The sequence below is a fragment of the Acanthaster planci genome, linkage group LG03, assembly GCF_054643075.1.
Source record: "Acanthaster planci isolate LZ-2023a linkage group LG03, COTS_SCS, whole genome shotgun sequence".
NCBI lineage: Eukaryota > Metazoa > Echinodermata > Asteroidea > Valvatida > Acanthasteridae > Acanthaster > Acanthaster planci.
This window is the reverse complement of record NC_141779.1, coordinates 22,058,778-22,076,172: the sequence shown is the minus strand read 5'-3', so window position 1 is coordinate 22,076,172 and position 17,395 is coordinate 22,058,778. Positions and strand designations below refer to the sequence as shown.

The 17,395-nt window shown below is 40.4% G+C and overlaps 1 protein-coding gene across 5 annotated transcripts in view; it reads right to left on the bottom strand.

The window, feature by feature from the left end:
• The window catches only part of LOC147799728 (excitatory amino acid transporter-like), a 97,678-nt gene that overhangs the window by 32,607 nt on the left and 47,676 nt on the right, over positions 1 to 17,395 (bottom strand). For 3 of the 5 annotated variants that reach the window (XM_087134114.1, XM_087134111.1, XM_087134110.1), the window contains one exon: positions 11,547 to 11,637. The exons of the other annotated variants lie outside the window; for them this stretch is intronic. The gene's annotated coding sequence lies outside the window, so the exon portion shown is untranslated. The remainder of the gene's footprint in view (positions 1 to 11,546; positions 11,638 to 17,395) is intronic. 5 annotated transcript variants of the gene reach the window in all.

Below are 17,395 nucleotides of genomic sequence, written 5' to 3'. Positions count from 1 at the left end.
TGTTTCGAGCACCCACAGATGCAAGATGGATCTTGTTTGCACCATCCCTGCTTTCTGACGATCACACAAACACACCCACACCCTCTTCGAACATCTATTAGCAATGGAAGAGTGACTGTCAGGGACATTTCCCTGGCAACTGAATCTCTAACAGATCCAGCGTGTGTAGGTTTGAATAGAATGGACAGTCAGGAATCAGGACCGATAACGCTCCGATGTTTGAGTCTACAGTTACAATTTGGTAGGACTTTGTTCAGAGCAAACTGAGCTTTGTTGTCACTGTTGCTGTTGTTGTTGTTGTTCTTTGTTTTGTTTGTTTTTCACTGTGCCACTCAATTTGTCATCCTGAAATGAAAACAGGCAATATCAGCATGAAACAATGTTGAGGGTTGCCACTGATTTTGGTTGTGCAGAAGTGGCCTTGGTCACTTCTGGCTCAGTTTGTTAGGGTGGGGCACCAAATCATGAGCAGCAATAAATGAGTGAATGTTCGAGGATAACTGAACAAATGGCAAATGAATACATGGCACTGAAAAAAAAAATGAGGAAAGGGGGGAAAATAAGGAAGACACTAAAAAGGAAATGAAAATTAATAAAGGGGTAGGATTTCAAGAGTTACTCCTCAATTTAATTGAAAACTGAATAGCAACCGAAAAGAAAATTTACCGACTGGCAAGGAAACAAAGAAGCATGAATGATATCCAATCAGGATGCTTCAATATTGCTAACCAGGAGGAGTACTGCTGAGAAGGGGTTGGAAAAGTGTAACCAATCTGTTTGCAAAAGTTTCCTTGCTCTGCGATTTTTATTGCCAAAACAAGTGCAACTGTTGGCCAAAGAAGCCACCATGAATACTGCCCCCTGCTGTCACCTGTTTTCAAGTACCAGTCACTTTGAACAATGCCCAAGCTCTTGGGTGAGATTCAGCCTCCTCTACCTGCTCGTCCATTCCCACTCAAACTTTGCATTCTGGCACATCGTCAGTTTCTACACTGGCAATCTTCTGGTCACACCCATGTTGCTAACTCATCGTTCTAAATCTAAATAAGCTGGCCAATGTCACAAAAGCTTTTACGAGGATTTACTAAAACTCAAAACTAAACAGGGAAACAAAGCAAACAAACACCCCTAGGAAAATACGCTCAAATGTTGATGCTGTATTAATCATGCACTTTACCACCCAATAACAACAACCTTCTTGAGAGTCCATAGCAATACCATCACACCTCATTACGCTATCACACCCTGGCTGATATACCACCTCTCCTAATTCCATTTCCCACATGAATACTGCTTCAGCATCCCCACTCAATCAGGGCTGGATTGAAGGCCTGTGCTGTGTTGGATGGGGGGGGGATTGGCTAGGGTTGAGACAAAAGGGACCGGAAATTACTTTGGTCACGTTCCCATCTCGCCAAGGCAACTCAGTGGTGGGACTACTGCCATGACGATGGTCACTTTGTATCTCATTCTGTAATTGTCAATTGTATAGTAAATTAGTGAGCTGTTCATACATTAAAACAGATGCTGTGTGCGCCTACTGGAGCTGGGAGGTAATAGGCTGTACAAAGTAGGCAAAAGTGCATTAGGTGCTCAACAGTAATGTCATCGTGTCAACAATGCTTGTGCATAAACCGTTACAGACAGAGTGCCTGTGCTTCCTTAGGCCTGCACATATTCTCTTCAGCTTGGAAAAACAAATTGAGAATATGCTGAGGAGAACAGTTACAATTTATTTCAGAAACTCATGTAGACACAGGCTTGTATTTGACTCCATTGCCAAGTTCCAGCGACTGAGTTCGAGTTAATGTTTGAGTCCACGTCAAAAGTATCTCAGCACACAAGTGCAGATGTGATTGACAACTGCACATAAGAGCAGGAAATTTACAAAGAGCATCAACTCAACTGAAGCATCTATCAGTTCTGGCAAGTTTATGAATGCAATGAGTCTTATTATTATGGTTAAGAGCTTGCAAGTGAATTATTCAAATCACTTTCTTAAAATAGAAATTACTTTTGCCACCTCACAGAGTTTAATGGCTTCGGGTCATTCCAGAAATTAAGGGGTCATTCCAGAAATTAAGGGGTCCAAAAGTCGGACTTTTTTGTCCCTGTTACATCTGACCTTTGTTATTTGACATGGAAATGTCACTAAAATTGATTTCAAACTATTACCATTTGTTTGGCAGGTAATTTGCATTAATTCATCACTCTTGGAGATTAGAAAATGTGTTCTAAACTTACAAAATCGTATGTCAGACGTGACAGGGGCACACAAAAAAATGGACCCCTAATTTCTGTAATTACCCGTTTGTGAAATATGGTGCAACATTGCTGCTGTGCTAACCACTCAAGACTTTAACCGACATGATATTATTATTGTAGGAGTACCATTCAGCACACACAGATGTAGATTCTCTGGAGATCAGAGTGAATTACGGGAAAAGCATCAACTGTCTGAAGGCAGAGCACATAATGATGCTGCCAGACTTCATGATACTGGTACATTGCTTTGGACCTTTGAATCACACTCGCTGGTCGACTGTTACTTCATAATGCGGCAATGAGCAGGAGGATCACGAGCTTGAGTCCTAATCACATCCATTTACATGTAAGCTTGGAGTTGGAAGGTTTGCTAACAAACCATAAGAAAGCACTGTGCAGAAAGCAATCCATGCAATAAATTTGAATACAAACGGCAAGGCCAATGACAAGGATTAAATCACAAACATATTTTAAGTTCCTCTGTCAGTCCAGAGGAGGAGGTTTGTCCTTGAGCTCCTGACTTATGGAACATGGTACACTCATTGAAGGACACGGTACACTGCACTGGCAAGCACATCTGGGAATCCAGAGCTAATTTGTGGTTATTCCTATTAGTAGGGGTACATATACACAGTACATCAGGTGGTTTGAAGAGAGTGAGGGCATGGAGTTTAGGTGAGGGTAATTCTATATCCTTGAGTCCATGGAGTAAAGGACCTTGCAATCTGGTCAATGGTTTTAACAGGGGTAGTGAACTGGTCAGGATCAATGAAGAGAAAGCACAAATGCATGTACTTGTGCCAGGATAGGTCAAGCGGTTCTTCAGATGGGATCCCCTATTTCTGACCTGAGAGGATGCGGGCAAACTAAGATTTGCCCTGTAGGCCCTAAAGTTAAAAACCTGTCCCTAAACTTCACTTTGATTTCTTGAACACTGCATAGAAACTGCACCAGACCTCATGCAAAATGTACAAATTATAGAGATGTCTGTCAAGTTCCCAGGAGAGAAGTTCTAACAGTGTGGGTGAAGGCTTTGTGCCCCAAATCTCTCACTACTGGACTCTGGGTATCCTGTCAGGTCAGTTTCATTATTTTTCCATGGTTTCACCTTACTCTCTGCTTTAGTCTATGGGTCCTATGGTTTCACTGATTAGCCTCTACCCATGCTTATAAACTACACACTCTCCTGAGGATTCATCCAATTGCACTTGACAAGGACACAGGATCTTGTACACTTAATTAATCACTGGCATCTATATAAAACAATTTGCCACCCACATCTCATCTCGGGGCCAGTGTTTGCTGGCTTTGAGTTTCAAAAATGCAGCCCGGTTAAGACAGGATGGAGTGAAACACCCCCCTGGGGGGACAGAGTAAATTGGAGCGCAGAGTAAGGAAATGATTGGAGACACCACAGTCAAGATGAGCCTGATCAACTCCAGCCTGTACAGCAAAGATAACTGCATGCACTGTTACTGCAGGGGGTTGGAACTATGCCAACATTAAACCTACCAGGCTTGCACCAAATTATGAGGTTATAATATGCCTGTTTACTGGGTACACACAGTCACTTTAATAACTACCAAACACTCTGCTTACAAGCTTTACATAAATACTGGAACACTCATGCCTGAGTGGTGAAATGACTTAACTGATCAACTGTTGAAAAGCTAATGTCAATCGGGTTCTGTGAAGATGAATTAATCTGAACAGCATAGATTTTAACTGTACTTGAAAAAGTACCGGTACATACATGTACATATTTTGCGTAGATTTTCCTTTTAGGATACAAACAACTGTACATTCATTCCCATTGTCTATGCGACTGGCCACAAAACACTTGTTTTAAAAATCATTTTTACCCCCATCTCTCAATAGTAATCTCATTACATGCAGTGCAATAATTTGTATTTAGGTACATGTACAGTACATGGTCTTACAACACATTAATACATGTACTGTAAGTACGTATAATTTGAGATCTGTTATTTGGTTAAGTTTCATTAAAATGAGGATGTGGAAGGAGGTCCCTAAAAAGCAGAGCTTGTCAAGTAGGGATACCCCCTTAATATACCGGTAAATAAATACACAGATTAAGAAAAATGTAAGAAAAGGAAAATTAGAATCATACATAAAACACATAACAGGCGTGACACAAAGTAAAGGTTTTACAATACAAATCAACAAGATTGGAAAAGACAAAATGTACAGTACACGCAGCAGTCCATTAGGAAGTTAATCTGAGCTGAGATACATGTAATTAGATGGGAGGTAAGTTTTCAATTTTGATTGAAAAAGTGGAAGACTACGAATGCCAATGAGTGACTTATTAAAGGAATTCTGAAACTTAAGGCCTTCATGACAAATTGTCTTTTGAAAAGTTGTTGCTCTTGCATATGAAATGTGAAATGTTTTACAATGTTGGGTAACAAAAGGGTGAATAGCATCATTCCTACAAAAGATTTGTTTTATAGAGTTTGGAGGTGGATTGTTATTTTACCGATACATGCAGGCCCCAAACTGAAGAGACTAAACGTCACTAACCTTGAGAGTTTTATGTTTATAAACAAGAAGATTTGAATATTCTGTTGACCATTCAGAAGGAAATTCAACATGTCACACATGTACATACAGTGTAAGTACGGCAAACGGTCCACAAACTAGAAACACCAGCTCTGGTAGAACTGAAAGACCTGTCTGGATTGGCTCAGTGCCTGAGAATATTTCTTGGTTGCAAGTTAACCTTTGCATTTTGGGTAAAGTTGTAGGCCTACACTACACATTATTCCTTGTGTTGATAGACAGACACACAGGACTCCCCGTACATTTCAATTTGCACTAACTCTGGATGCTGTTTCTGAACCTGGATGGAACCTTAATGACTGAAACCATACCTTCCCAATCACATTAGTAATGACTCTTGAGACATTATCATCCATCACTTGCTGACACGACTATGTAGTGAATTCACGCATGCATCATCTTGGCTAAGTATTTTCAACAAGAAGCAGCAGATCATAACTTGTCCCAGATGTCCACTGGACCAGCGTGCTATTGGGCATTAGATGATCTCTGTCCCCGTCTTGCATTATTCAAAGTCACAGAAACCCACTGGGATAGATCAATGATGATTAGCATTTTAAAGAGTGATTGTTTTTAATGGCTTGGCAGGAATAGTGATTGCTTCTTTACCTGCATGTACAAGTTTATGTATATCAATGAACTATTTGAAATTTAATGCCTAGGTAAAGTGCACGTTGTAACTTGTCTGAAAACTTTGCAGTGATACAAGCTGCCCTCTTTTTGCAATTGGTGGCCCCATTGCATGTAAGCAAACCATGTGGATAGATATGTCAATTCCTGCCAAAAAAAACCCTTAAAGATGAATATAAAACACAACTGATTGTTCTCTAACACATGACAAAGGGTCACAACTAATGGAAAACAAGTCAAACAGTGCCTTAGATAGTATCCCTTTATCATTTAGCATATTTTTGTAACATACAATTTCAGTCTACAGTTCGTCGTGTACCCGGCAAAAGGTCGTATGCACGCTTATGACCTTTTGCCAGGAAGGATGATCACGGCAGAAAAAATGTTCCCGTCAAAAGGGCGTAAGAAACACACTATCTTTATTTAGTAAGAATGGATAACATTTACTACAAAATCAACACAAAAAGCATCATTTGAATAACTTATCAAACAACTTGGAAAATTTTTTTGTAACTATTTGCAAAGAAATTTTTTTTGTAACTATTTGCAAAGAAATCATTATATTTCATTAAAATAAAACAGTTGCATACATACGTCCTTTGGCAGGAAAAAATTTATTTGCAGCGATTATCCTTCCCAGCAAAAGGTCATAAGCGCTTACGACCTTCTTCCAGGCACCGACGAGTTTTAGGATTAAAAATCGCAGTACGCACACACACCCTTTCTGGTCAATTTAAGCTTCTATGATAAAACTGGCAAAGCTGAACAGTCCAACCCACTGAAAAAAAAGCCCTGAGGTTAAACACTCTACCAAACTTTCAGAGTAAAAAAAAAAAAAAATGCAGAGTGGTTCCCAAGAAAAAAAGAGAGTACTTGACCTCACCAAGTTTAAAAAAAAAACCCACCTACACCTACACAGCCGACCAGTACCAACCCACAGCACGATTCAATAATACAAAATCTGTGTTTGTCCAACCCATTCACAGGTGTAAAAACTTGCCAGCCTCTTCATAATAGGGAAACCCTTATTGTGGGTCTGGTGGATATTACACCCAACCTGTCAAATGGAGCAGCCTTTTAATAGCACTGTTTGTATTATGGCTTTATTGGTTCTCTCCTGGTCTGGGGCCTGAAGGGAGATCAAGTTCCTCTACGTCATTTCCCCATAAGTCAAATAAAAAATCTGAAGAAAAAAAAATCTGCTTTATAATGAAGGTGTTTGGTTATTCTGTTACACATTACTAATTGACCATGAGTAATATTACAACAAACATCAAACAGTCCGACACCATCTCTGCTTGGACACTGCAAGCTATGCGGGTATTACCGGTATTTGCAGGAACGCGAGGCAATATGGATTAACTTAGACACAAATTATACATGCATATGAATATATGTACATGTGGTTCAACACATATTGCTTCATATAAAAGCACAACAACTAAGATGAGAGCTTTTTTTTTAATCCCCGATGGACTGAGCCACACTGGTTCACTCCATCTGCAAATTGTGATCACCTGTCAAGGATGTAGTATTTTCAAGTGATTAAATATTAAAACAAATGAAAGGTTCCATGCACCAATTGACTCTTAACATGCCACAGGCTTGCAGTTAAACTGTATGTCTTAAACATGTACACAAATTTTTTCTTTCTTTCTTTGTGTGTGTTTCCGCTGAAACCACATTAGAGTGAGCAATGCTTTACAGTTTGAAATAGTCCCAAATTCCTATTACCTGCAGTTTTGACCACTCCCTGCCCGGTGGATTTTTCTTGAGCGGGATGAGATGACGGGACCTTTTCAAGATTTTCCATTTTCAAATTCTTCAAAAATTCATGTGTTCATTTACTGGACGTTTACACCAACACGAACGACTGTCTGGTGGCTACTCTATTCTGACAGGCAACCTTCAATGATGCCTGAGTATTTAGCCCGGGCCTGCAGCCCTGTAAAAGAGAGCCCAGAATTGTGAGGTGTTGCATAATTTCCTTTGTTCCAGTGAATGCCAGTAGCGTCTTTTCATACGCAGCTGGATTAGCGAGCAGCGGCGCTGTGTCGCTCATCAATGGGGCCCTGCAGCACTTTTGTCTACAGTGCTAAACCACGGGCGTGCAATGCCCAAAACAGTGGTATACTGTTTCAAAACAGTGCTGATTACCATTGAAAAATGGAAGTCGAAAATGAGTGCAATTCCCAGCAGCAGGTCCTTTGTTCCGAGTACAGTCTTTTATTACACAGGCCAGCTCTTTTGTCAGAAACCGGGCACCCCGGCTCTGCATATAAATCCATGGTGCCCGAAACCAGGCTCCCCAGCAGGAAGTGGTTAAGACTACATGCACCTGTTTAACTGACCAATGTTAATGAAGTACATCCAGTTTAATGTTCCATCCGTCAATACTAGATGATGAAACCATGTGACCATTTTCTTCCAACAAAAAAACGTGGTCCCTACATTTGGCTTTCATGGTCTCGTGGCTATTCTGGGGATTCTAATTCACCTTGAGGTATCCATAGACATGTATGCACACATCCAGCCTCCTGTTTACCCAAGAGAAAAGGAGTCAAAATACCACTACAATCAAACAAGGATACAGAGTATACTTTACAACTGAGAAATGAAGCATTGAATCGCGGCAATGCAACGGTTGATTTTTTTTTTTTTTCAGTAGTTTTTCTTTCTTTTTCTTGAAATATGATGCAATTTGAAGGTGGAAACTGAATCTAACATACACGCAACCTACATGTGGGTACAATGACCATGAAAATGACACACAATAACATGAAACTCAAGACTCAGTGTACGTGTACATGTCCATGTAGCTATGCATACCTCCGTGGCAAGGATAGTGGTGTGAAGCAGTGACTTCTTCCCACAACAGAGACGGACATTACCTTCACTACTTCTCTACCCATTCCACTTTCAGATCCAGGTACATTTGTACGTGTATCACAGGGACTTATTGTATTGTACACGAACCAGCCTTATTTCAGAGAATATACTGTAACTGCTGCTTAAGAGGCTACTGGTAAGCCCACTGCAAAGTTGTTTTGGGAGTAGCTCAGATTTCCTGTGAAAATGGAAAGTGGTACTATAAAGCTCTCAAGATCCTAGGAGAGCCTGTCAATTTTGTCAATGTGCAGTGACCTAAATCACAAATATGGTTCACTGTGGATTAACCACCAGCTGAAGAGATTCGCATCTCGCATACAAAGCAAAAACATTCTTACCACACAGTTTGTGTTAAATTGCAGGCTTCTGATACACATGTAATAACTTCTCTTGAAGATTTAGTCCATTTAGATTTGGCAGAAGATCCAGACAAATCTGCATATGCCTGTCAAAATGCATCTGTATTTATTGATTATTATTATTTATCTATTCATTTATAAAGCCCAAATTGCACATAGACATGTTCAAATGTGTTTTACAATGAAGACAATGAGTGTGGAGGGTTTTAGACAGACAAGTTCAAAGGATTGGAAAGATGACTTACGAATTTCCCATCTGTAAAAAAGAAACCGCTCCATTTTCCATGGAAAGAAATATTCTTGAAATGTATATGCTGGTTATACCTGCAACTTGTCAATACACTTGACAAGATGGAGGCGCGAATACTCTTGCTGGACAACAGTTTGCTCACAGGGTTAAAAGTCAAGTGCTCAAGGGTGCAAGAAATCCAAGCCCATTCCATCCTGATGTACTTGCTCCTGGCAAGGTTAGCCAGATTATATTCAGTTTTCTTTTCCATTCCAGTCAGAGTGGCTAAACTGCCAGGGGTGGTACGATCACGATCACGGTTAACAACACCGAGTTCTTTTCTTTTCGCCTTAGTTTGTGTACGGGGACAAGTTTCTAATGCAGTCTAGAACAAGGTCATTTGTAGGCCTACATTTTTTATTTTGTACAGCCACTGTCATTGACTGATTTACGGTAACACATTTCTTAGTTTTGAATCTAGACAACACTCTTTTTAAAAATCTTCACAGTTCCAACTTTCGTACACTTCAAGAGACAGGTCCTTAGTGCCCTTAAGCTTACTTATTGTGCAATTGCTCCAATGGCAACAGGGAATATTCACACTTTTCATGCCCCCCAAAAATCTGAAGGTCATTTCTGGTGTGACAGGAGGTTGAGTGGTGATATGCAGGTGGCTCCGGTTCTCAAATGTTTAACCCCAACCAGAACCCACAAGATTTATTTTTGACCCAATCTGAACCACTCAGCCCTAGCAAAGACCACACGATTTACGGGGGTTGCGTGGGTGGTAGCATGGGGACAGTGACTTCAGGACAAAGAGTAATTGTGTGAAATGAGTATGGCAGAATTCATATAGAAGTGATACAAAAAAAAATTCACTCCAGATTTTTCAGCTTTCTTAAACAAATTTAAAAGACACCCTGAAATCAAGTCATCCATAAAAAGGGATACCTAGAAGAACTTCTTCCCATTTCCTTACCCCTTAAAGAAACTTGACTTGATTAACCCTGAAAAGAAATCAAAACCGTAATACCGGTAATTTGATAAAGTAAGAACTTAAGAACGTATCATCTCATCTGTGTACATCTTGACTTGAGTGCACCTCTTAGTGAAAAGAAGAACGTAACATCATTCAAGAATACAATCACGGACCAATCACAGAAAGGTTACTCAAGAACGCCAATCAACAACTCAAGGAAAATCAAAATAAACAATCCCAAAATAAATGAACGAGCAAGCCACCAAAGTATGCTGCTCAGTCATCTCAAGAGCTATAAACATACAGGAATGGTAACATTCCTAAGCACAGCTAACAACAACATTAGTGTCCCTCTCTTCAGCCTTATCTCCAACATGGCAACCTACTGTATACAATATGATACCATCAATCAGACTCTGTTATTTTTACGAGTTATAAAATGTCATTCGATTGTCAGCACAGTCGTACATCAATTGCATTTGGGTTACAGGTGGCAATAAAACTTGACGGGAAAGACACAGGAGAGCCGCTCAGTCCAAGAGATCGGGAATAGACGCGTTTCAAATCTATCCCTGTTTCTGAGACGCAAGTCTAAATTTATGGGACTGCTTGTTCTTGACAAAACAGGTGTTTTAAAAAAAAGTTATTGTTCAAATCATTTTGGTAATTTCTAATTATTTACATAAATAATTGTTTAGTTCAAGAAATTGAAATGTTTGTCTTTTTCCCACATATAATTTGAGGGAGGTGCACTTAATACTTCGCAGGTTTGGCTTAATGGATGTTAAAACTTCTGAGGAATGCCACAATTTTTCTAACATAATTCTAGTTTGAATTAGTGTCATTTACATAGTCAATGGAAGAAAAATCCTGATACTATCACCTTGCTGAATATATACAGCTGAAATTTTTCGAGAATACACTTTGTTGCTTAGTCAATGGTTAATGGGATTTTGGCATTAGATTTTCCCCGAAAAAGCATTTTGTAAGAAAGTTAACTCATATGCATTTTTTGGGGGGGTCGCTTGTTTGTTTTTTTGATCATCAGAAAAAAGTTAGAACAATGCCACATGCCATGCAGACAACATCATGCTATTTTAAAACTCAGCACTGAAGATCAAGTGCTACATAGGTAGAGTGCGACAAATGCAAGTTGCTATACTGCAGAATCCCAAGATGGTGGTCAGTAGTTACTTAAGGGTTATTGCTCCATTTGGTACTGATCTCACATGTGCACTCTGATCTGAATGCCATTCAGCACACTGAGCCAATGCTGCCTTCTAGGTTTCCCTTCCAATTCTGACACTAACTCTTTCATGTCTTTAACAAAAGTCTCAGATACAAAAGGTTTGAGTACAATATATGTCGCAGTATGCAACATCGGTACATCACTGTAAAGAGTAATTCACAAAAGTGGGTTTCTTTTCGGCATGGTCTGACAGTTTCTTCAGCATGTCTGGTAAAGTCATAAAGGTACTGTACTCATGATATAGGGCTAGTACCAGTAGTGTCTAGTTTTGCACAAAACTCCAAATGGCCACAAACAAGCTGGGAATCCAACTTTCTGTAGTTCTGATATTCCTTATCAACTGGAAACAAAATTTTAACTAACCTTTTTTTTTTTCAAACTTGAAACCAAGATCTGTGGCAAAATCAGGCACCAGCACTGTCAGATGTGGGTGGAAGTCACTGACTAGAATTTCCTGAAGCCAGAGGAGGATGAGAGAGCGCCAGTACACAATCAGCACGGTCAGAATATCATCTCAGAAAGCAAACAGTCTTTGCAACGTGTATGACACTCCAGAGGGAAGTTTGATCACAGGAGATGGAATGAGAATACTGATTCGGATTGACGAGCACCCGTGAATGACCACTGATATTTCAGCCACTCCCCCTGCTTTGGCAAGCTGCGGTCGGCCGGCTACATGTGATCTAGTTCATTCAGTGCACACCAATGGACACATTCTGCTCTGCCACGGCAGCTTCCCACAGACTCATAATAGCAATACGAGTACCACTATGATACTACACGAGCCAGTCATCCGGCAAGAGTTTACCCAATGACGTCGGCTTTGTCATTGGCTGGGGAGCCAGCCTGGGACATTCTAACCCCCCCCTCTCCCTGGGATATGGGGCATTGCAGAAAGTATGAATTGTTACTCTGCAAGACTCGCCAGTTGGGCACAGAAAAGACCACCCGGTTTTTCAAACTGGCAACACATTTTTTTTTGGAACAGGTATATTGGTTCTGATCATTAGTCGGAACAGGTTTATTTGAACCTCTCTCTCTCTCTCTCTTAAAAAGAGGCCAACATGATCTTTTTCTCTGTGCTCAGATTGACAACTATCAAGCACACTTTATATGGATACAGTTTTAATAGATTAAGAATCACGACAGTTTTGCTGAACAGAATTGGCAGTCAATAAAATAGCAAATTTTACTTTAAACTGAAAGAGGCCCAAGGTGCTTTGCATCAACCTACTTTGTACCTGCCAGACAAGAAAAATCAGGAAAATAATGATGATCCGAAGTTGTACACATCATGTACATGTAAGCTGTTAAAATCAAAGTTACTTTTAATTAAATCTTGCTCCCTTACTGTGAACACTGACACAAATGGAGCCGAGTAGGAATGCACCCCCTCCCACAAAAGAAAGGATAAATGATGTCTTTTCTTACATATCCAATTCCACCATTTGTCACATCTAACATTCAAAGTTTCAAAATAATTGGAGGCAGGCATGCTGCAGTCTTGCAATGTTGATTTAATGTGGTCAGATCACTGGGAGGTAAGGTATGTATGGACTCATATCCACTTCAACCTGTCACCGTGATCCCACACCACAAAAAGGAAAATGAACATCCATCACAAAGTGCACTAGTCCCCCAGGCAGCAGGTAAGGTCCACTCCCACCTGTTGTTTGGCCCTCTGTTTATTTTCATACCTCATATCTGCCGTGCTCCGGAACATTTGGTGAAACCATGGTGAAATCGTAGAGCTTGTGAAACATGGAAGGGCAGACCGACTAGGTAAAGCTCACCCTGCAAAGGGCTTTTCATGTTTTAAATTAGGACAAAATCCTGAACTCCCCCCCTCTCTCCACTTTATCTTTCACTACATTTGAAGAGAAACAACAAGCTTCAGCACGTAGCACCATCTTCAGAGCTGAATGAAGAAATTCTGATTCTGACGTTCACAAGCCACTCCAAATTGACACACTGCCGCAATCAGACTTCCTTTAAAACAAAGAGTTTGTGTACATGTAACACTTTCAAGTGCAAACACACAATAACACTGGACCCTGGGACCCTGGGTTTGGGGTTACCCACAAACCACAATAGGTAGTTTTGTCAATTTGTCAGAAAAATTTGCAAGGCGTGTGACTTGTTTTTGGCAGGGCAGGGCCTGATGCCTGATGGAATGTAAGCCTGAGGCTCTTCTGTTGTTTCCACAGCTGCTTCCGTCAGGGGATGACTGGAGGGTAGGGAAGGGGTTAGGAGTCGGCTCTGCTCAGTCAAGCATAGAGTGAACATGGACATCATCCGGTGGGCAATGCAGCCAAGATTATGATTTATTTTTCCCAGTTTGTGGGGTGTTAAATCTTCATCATGAGGGATCAGCACTTTACAATTTATACTAGCTGAACTTTGACACAGTTCATAGCTGCCAGCTGACCTGATTGTGATGGTAACACAGCATACACGTGTATAGCCTCTATGGCAGAAGACAGCACCAGTTCAACTGAACACATCCAATTTGTTGCCATTGACACTCAACAGGCAATGCTATGCACACACACTATTTTGACTCTCACAGTCCCCAATCCTCCAATTTCAATACGATTTTACATATGAACTAGGGGATCCTGTTAAAAACCAACTGCAGGTAATGGGTATATGCTTGTCAGACTACATAAAATATGCTCTGACCATCCCCAGCTCCAGTAACATTGAAGAAAGGTAACTAGACCTCCCTGATACATGTCAAGATCTATAAAAAGTGCAGATCCCTTGCTGCTGTCTTAAGCAGAATCTACATGTACAGCCCTACAATATTTATTTACCTAATAAGCCATGTCGACTGATAAACTACTGTACATGTACATTAACATGGTCAGCCTGTGCTATATCCGTCCTTTCTCTATGATATACCACAGTAGAGTCTTGGAAAGGTCAACAGCCATCTGATACTTGACCTGGCAAAACAGACAGACCAGGCTGGGGCTGGCTTCATGGGGAAAGTAATCTTGACCCTACCCCAACACACACAGAGCATAAATCATGCTAACTTTGTGGGCCACTTGCACAGCACTTCATTTCCTCGGCGAACTTGGTTTATGGTTCACTGTGTTCCCCTAGAGGTCCAGCTCCAAAAGCCTGTTTGGCTACATCCATGATAATATTAGTTATCACACAAGCGTGAGTGGAACACCAAATAATGTAGAGCGTCTGTGTCCCGTATTCCACGAGGCCGATGACAAAGGAACAAGGGACACAGACACACTAGATTATTCTGTGTTCAACAAGCGCATGTGTGACAACGAATTGATCTTCAAGCAAACTTGACGCGCAGTAAAAAGTGTTATCAGGGCCTATGCGCGCAAACTCGTCACCTTTGAATTTAAAGTAAATTTTGCAGTTGTGCATGTTGCTTTTAGCTTGCTTTTAGCCTAATACGTTGAGTTAGAATAGTGCATTACACAGGGTTTGATATGAACTGTGCAATGTGGTTATATCACACTGCTTGTTGCCACGGATTGACCAATCAGAATTGAGACTTCAAGTTTCCCTGAAGATAATGTTACTATCATGAATGTTATGTTAAATCTATCAAGTCAATATAATCCACTGGATCACAGGAATTTTTATACTTCCCCCTGGATGCTACAACATGTCATATGAGTACAAGTTTCTGAGTTTTATTAAACTGGGTGGGGTTGGGTGGGGAGAGTTCCTTTAAAGTAAAAACACATCTCATTTCATTCTTGTTGACCTTCAAATATAGTGCAAACATCCGGACACATCATCTTTTACAAACACACCTGGCCTCCCTGATTTTGTTTATTTTCATTTTTTAAGGTGCAATGTTATTACGACTTACTCTGTTGAACTCTGTTTTACTTTGTCAGAACTTGCTTTAGCTTAAGTACTTTTTACTTTTGAATCGGGACCCTGGTGCAACTATTAGTTGTCAAGTTGGTGCTGTGGTACTTTCTCACCTTCCACCTCTGCAACTTCAAAATCCCTGCCAAGCCAGCATGTAAATTGCTGGGGCTTTCAGTCCCTACTTGACTCTGTGGGTTTCCTCGACAACAGTTGCCTTTTTTTTTGGATCCCACATCTGAATCTGATCACTTCTTCATTGTCTTCTCTCTATAGGTTTCTCCTTCCTCTTTATACCATAGGACTTCACTAGAAATAAATTGATGGTGGACTTTCATGGGCTATCCCTGCCAAAGGCCACATACATGTAAGTGATAATAAATGAATAATTTTACTTGCTGTGCTTGAGCAGCCTTTTACCAGGTCAATTTAGATCTGAACATGTCTCTCAAGGCAGTTATATGCACTTGTGCATTTTTGAACAGTGTGAGGACTAAACGATACTGTGCAATAGCCTTTAAATTGCATAAATCTAAATTGGGACATTTAGCCCCCCAAAAAGAAAAAAGTAATGTTTGTAAAAATTGTTTGTAATACTCTAAAACGATCCAGTGATTTCAGTGTCACAGTACAATAAGCAAGGAATGGTGGCCAACTGTACCGGCAAGTGTGCTCCAAAAAAAGAGAAGCCGAACTGAGAAACGAAGATTACAATTCAGAGCTAAATGCTTTCTTTGCATAACTTTTCGGGAAGGCTGCTCAGGCCAACATCCAGATAAATACCCAGAACTGCCGGTATGTGATAACAACAGTGTATTGCAATATTTACATTCCAACATTGCTTCAAAACACATACTCATAAAAAGTTGGGATTTACAGTCGTGTTAATGTCAAACTGTCACTAATAAAAAGTTTCCAATTCCAGAATGAAAGGTGTATTTGTAGTCTTTAAAGAAAATTAAAATCTCTTCTTGTGAAATTTTGGGGAGACATACATGTGCACCACCTTGTAGCTCAAACATTCATGTATATGTAGGGGGAAAAACACAGATCTTTTGAGTTGTTTTTAATTGTCTAGCTTGATTTTTCATGAAGCACTAGCAAAGGCCTAATAGCTGCCGTTTTGACAAGTTCTATTAAATCTTCCCGTCCAAACATCCGGAGTCTGCCCGCTTGGTAGAGGCAAAACAAACCAATAGTCCTTCCCTCAGCTGGGAAACATATCAATGTTTGTCATGACAAATTAACCAATTCTACAACAAAAACACATAACATAATGCAATTACATGTAGGGGTACCACCAGCTCAGTCTGCTTGTTTTCCAGCATCTACACAGTGCGCCTGCATTCACTTCCCACAACCCAGCTATACGGGCACATGTGCCGGTAACTCCTCTGTCCTGACAGTCAAAAGGTCCATAATGGGCTACTTAAATTGGATAATGTCAGCTTGAATCCAAATCACTCCTGCATTTGATTTATCTTTCAAGCGTTCAGTTTCAGTTTCATGGATGCTTTGGTATCTTGTTTTGTGCATCCATTATGAGCCCGTGGTATTGATGACTCTGTGGCACATTGTTCTCCGGGGTATATATGTATTTGGAATTGGGAAACACTGCAAACACATTTATGAAAATGGGCATTTTTTTTCCAACAAATTATCACACAAAACAGTGGTGGCACAGCATGATGCACGTCATGCATCTGCTACCTTTCTTGTCAATCCAATTTCCATTCGTGAATCCAAGTCCATAATGATGGAAATGTCTCATTTAAATCCTAGACCACAACCAACGGGGGGGGATGTCAGGTGGGATCGGACTCAAGATCTAGGCTATGAAAACTTCCTGCTACGGGCATCATGTTTTTCTAACTCTTTGGGCAGTCAAATGGAGCAAAGACAAGCTACTTGCCTCCTGGAGCAGGTGGTCCTAAGTACCCTGCTAGCTTGCATCCCCACCTCCATCAAACAATGCAGGTACAAGCGTAAAGGCTACATGTACTTCATACCCAGTATAAAAGTTGAAATTGAAAGAAAGAATCCATATATGACACAATTGGCCACATTCGTGAGTCGGCCATCTTAAAAGGGAGGTGAGCCCCATGAAGCTCTTCCTAAAATTATCATATGGGTGAGAACAACATAATGCAGTTAGGATCACATGAAAGATTAAAATCCTCATATTTGAAAGACATGTCTCCTGTAATGTCCAAATAAGAAGCATGTTTTCAATGCGAGGCTAAAACACTAAGTAAAGCAAAACAGTCAGGCTCCTTCCCATTTCAGAGTGTTCCAAATCTAAAGTGGATTTGGGTGAGCATGATTCAAAAGTGAATAAAGCCCCAGTCCAACAAAAA